Genomic DNA, 4,644 nt, shown 5'->3' with positions numbered 1-4,644 from the left:
TAGATATGGTTTATTCTACAATGGAAGGAATAGTCCCGAGTCGCTGCAGGCACACGACCCGACACTTGGGGCTACATTATTCAAATCATGATTATATCAAACTAGTTGACCCGTTGCGCCAAATGGCGCAGAGACCCATTAAAGACATGTTATCGATGAAAATAGTTTTATTTTGCAAGGACATCTTCGATATTGATATTAGAAAGCCCATGTGTTAAATCATGCTATATTAAAAATATGTTGATCACGCCAAGAAATCTTAGTTTGAAAAATAAATCATATTTGTATAACATGTATAGACCAGTTAAGGAAGCATCTTTTTGGTTGAAAAATATGGTTATCACGCCGAGAAATCTGAGTTTGGAAAAAAAAACATATTTGTATAACATGTATAGACCATACAACTCGACAGTAAAATTTGGAAATGTTAATCTTCTGAAGTCATGCATAGTGCCTTAGCATAATAAGGAGTATAGTACTGCACATGCTATGTTGCAGAAGAACAAAAATGGTACTCCCTCCAATCCAAAATAAATGCCATGGTTTTAGTTAAAACCACTACACTTATTTTGGATCAGAGGAAGTAGATAACAATAATTAGGCAACTACAATAACAAAAAACACCGGGGCATGTCAATATAATTATTAAATTCGATCTCCATCTGTTGTGAAATAAACAATGCAACTGCACACAGATCAAACCATCATTTGTTCCAACATCTAAAAAACAATATCAGTTCCACAACAAGCATAAATAGGTAGCACGCTGTTCTTATCTCTTCAATAGTGCAAAAAGTATGTACTGCCATAGAGCAACACCTACAGTAGAAACATAAATCAGGCTAAAACAGAAGCAGACCCAATTTGAGAATTCTCGAATGCCCTGATAAGAGTCGTATGTAAGTAGCTTGACTGCAATTTCACCAAAACAAAAAAGGGAAGCAAGAATCTTCTATGCTACGTTTTCCTCTAGTCGATATGCCTGCAATCACTCAAGCCGACAAGATCATATGCTTGCAATCATTTGAGCCATCAATTAGCCAAAATTCTTAACACAACATCAAAATAGCTCTGTAAAAAGGAAGAAACATGACAAAATGCTATGAACAGAATGAGAAAGATATAAAACAAATGTAAACCAGTGACAAAAATGAAGAGAGCTACAAAAAATGGGAAATCAAAATTTCTAAATAGCATTAGCTACTAGCAGAAGAATTTGCATTACTTAAAAGGCAACTCTTGCAGCCTACATTACTTGTCGCAATTAAAATATAAGATTTCTAACTGGATAATCAGGATTGTGCTAATGTTTACTAATCCTAGAAATCATCAATTCAAGTCCTCTATTTCAGCGAGAACATCAAAATCCCCTTTGATAAGGAACTGCTTGATAAGGACCGGCACAAATGATGGCTTATATTTAAAAAGTGGCGTTGACGCCTACATTGCATGGTAAGGAGGCAATACCAAAATGCTAAATTCTGGTCAGGGTAAGGAAGCCTGCATTATCATATTATAAGATGGAAAACCCTTCTAAGTTTACTGTCAAATAAGGATCAGATTCCTTGACATCTTGAGGCTGTGTACCTCCACCCACTCTGCCCATGGAAGAAAATAAAGGAAGCCTGCATTATCATATTTTAAGTCACATATTACAGTTTGTTGGCCCACCTTTCTGATTATACATCCAGTAAAATGATATAACTATCTTTTATAAGCTACAAAGAGATCAACCGTGAGCTTCAAGGTCCGATGAAAACTCAATAGGATATACGCCATAGCAATACTTGGCCCTATTTTCATATTCAATGCACACCATCTAATTCTAATAATAATAAATCTCAATTAAAACGATACATAAAAATTTTGTAGTTAGAGATAGGACCAAGTTGGAGTAGTACAGAGAAAATCAAACTTTATCCTAGCATTACACAGAAGAAACATGAGTCACTTATCGTAAGAACAGAAACATACTGTGAAATAAGGATCAGGTTCCATCCCTATACCTCGACATGCTGAGGCGCTGCACCTCCACCCACTCTGCCCATGAATGAAATAATAGAGGGCGGCTCAACTAATCAAAGCATAGCGTCCTTGCTGCTGTAGTAAACTTTGTAAAGTAGTGGCCTGCTCACAAGCATTTAACATACTCACAGTGGAAGATATGTCTTTCTAGGCATGTAGTCTGCAACAAGCAATCTCTCATCACCTTGGGAGGAATAGCCAAGCAGATTTGCTGACCTTTTGCCCCAGAGGCAGAGCTGACCAGCTTATTTAACATCTTCCTGAAGCATAATTATTTCCTCAAAAGATATGGGCAAATCTTACAAAATCACTGGCACTGTATGGATCAAGTTGAATTATGCACCGATACGGAACATCTAAAAAAGGAACAAACAAATTAAACCCATTAGTTGTACATGCTCTTTACAGAGCATACATGAACTACAACACAGCAAACTAAACATGAATATAAATTGGGGCCATGACTTCACAATGTACAAAAAAAGTCAATAAAAATGGACGACCTATCTTCAATCCAATGTGTAACAGGATTGAAGCAAGTTATGGGCTACAATGGTGTAAAAATATATAAAAACTTGGATATCGGACGACTCTTTGGCGTAAAATCGTAGGCACTAATGAACAAGACAAATTTAAACACCATATATCATTACATCTTAAAGTTCACATAACCATGGCCCATCAATAGACAATTATACCGACAAAGAAAGGTAAATGCATGTAGCTAGAGACAGCACAGCAGTATTACGGTACTTAGAGAAAGAGAAGCATGTGTGTAGCGAGGAAGAACAAGCATGTAGGGAAGAATGAATAAAGAAAACCGTGAACAGCAACACAGAGTTGCAGATGCAGCAACCTAGCAGATCGTTGAACCTGCTAGACAAACGGAGATAGACCTGCCAGAGTACATGCATAACGGTCACACAGGCATAAAAACAGCAGGCTTATAGACAAGCAAAACAACAGCTAATTACCAGAGCTAGAAAGCAGAACCAGGCCAAGAAAGCATGCTATACAGAGGACTATACAAAGGCGGGCCAGCAGGCAAAACGAGATGAAAAAAAAAAGGTCATTACACACACATTTCATCGAACATGTTGCATGCAACCAAACAGAGTGCAGACTAACCTCAATGGCAATGGCAGAAAGATGCGACTGTCGATGCAGGACACAACGGGAAGAAACCAACCTGCACACGATGGGGACAAGAGTAAGAACAGAGGTTACCAGGGCGCAGGGAAAAGGAAGGAAGAAGCAAGAATCAAGTAAAGAAGGGCACGAACCTCAACCGGCACTGTTCATCCAGCACACGAAGGCTACTGCAATAGATGAGCACACCATCGGCGAAGAAGGACGAACAATCCAGCCGAGGGGAACAACGCATAGGCACCTGCTACAGAAAACTGGCCAATATAATTAGAATCAACTAAAACTGGCTAAAACAAGCAGAGTAGACCATTGACGAAAGTCGAATGATAGGGACGAGACAAACATTGATGAAGAGAAGAAAGCAGGAGCAAGCTCAGCAAATCCTACAAATGAAAGCGGAAAGACATCGGGAGCTTACTGGATTCGAAGAGGAGAGGAGGCGGCGGCCGTTGAACTCGCCGCCAGCTACGGCGGAGCTGCCCCTCTCGACCGTGCGGGCCACAGCAGAGGAGGCGGTGCGTCGGGCCGACTAGCGGATGCAGTTGCTCCTGCTGCTCCGGCCAGTGGGCCTTCGCAAATATGCCCTAGAGGCAATAATAAATTGGTTATTATTATATTTTCTTATTCATGATAATCGTTTATTATCCATGCTATAATTGTATTGATAAGAAACTCAAATACATGTGTGGATACATAGACAACACCATGTCCCTAGTAAGCCTCTAGTTGACTAGCTCGTTGATCAATAGATGGTTACGGTTTCCTGACCATGGACATTGAATGTCATTGATAACGGGATCACATCATTAGGAGAATGATGTGATGGACAAGACCCAATCCTAAGCATAGGACTAGATCGTGTAGTTCATATGCTATAGCTTTTCTAATGTCAAGTATCATTTCCTTAGACCATGAGATTGTGCAACTCCCGGATACCGTAGGAATGCTTTGGGTGTATCAAACGTCACAACGTAACTGGGTGACTATAAAGGTGCATTACAGGTATCTCCGAAAGTGTCTGTTGGGTTGGCACGAATCGAGACTGGGATTTGTCACTCCGTGTAAACGGAGAGGTATCTCTGGGCCCACTCGGTAGGACATCATCATATGCGCAATGTGACCAAGGAGTTGATCACGGGATGATGTGTTACAAAACGAGTAAAGAGACTTACCGGTAACGAGATTGAACAAGGTATCGGGATACCGACGATCGAATCTCGGGCAAGTAACATACCGATAGACAAAGGGAATTGTATACGGGATTGATTGAGTCCTTGACATCGTGGTTCATCCGATGAGATCATCGTGGAACATGTGGGAGCCATCATGGGTATCCAGATCCCGCTGTTGGTTATTGACCGGAGAACGTCTCGGTCATGTCTGCATGTCTCCCGAACCCGTAGGGTCTACACACTTAAGGTTCGGTGACGCTAGGGTTGTAGAGATATTGGTATGCGGTAACCCGAATGT

At 40.5% G+C, this 4,644-nt stretch overlaps 1 long non-coding RNA gene across 4 annotated transcripts; it reads right to left on the bottom strand.

The window, feature by feature from the left end:
- Positions 1-629: 629 nt before the first annotated feature.
- Positions 630-3,726, bottom strand: LOC125536763 (uncharacterized). 4 transcript variants are annotated; one of them, XR_015616112.1, is made up of 5 exons: positions 3,593-3,726; positions 3,309-3,428; positions 3,154-3,214; positions 2,007-2,921; positions 630-1,625 (listed from the first exon to the last, which is right to left on the bottom strand). It is a non-coding gene; the product is annotated as an uncharacterized LOC125536763 (long non-coding RNA). The 4 variants fall into 4 exon arrangements; XR_015616111.1 differs by having other exon boundaries at positions 630-2,921; XR_007295214.2 differs by having other exon boundaries at positions 630-2,921; positions 3,309-3,418.
- Positions 3,727-4,644: the final 918 nt, after the last annotated feature.

This window comes from Triticum urartu, chromosome 2A, assembly GCF_056163025.1.
Source record: "Triticum urartu cultivar PI428250 chromosome 2A, HENAU_Tu73, whole genome shotgun sequence".
Classification (NCBI taxonomy): Eukaryota; Viridiplantae; Streptophyta; class Magnoliopsida; order Poales; family Poaceae; genus Triticum; species Triticum urartu.
The sequence above is the reverse complement of the archived record's forward strand: the minus strand, read 5'-3'. Positions and strand labels throughout refer to the sequence as shown.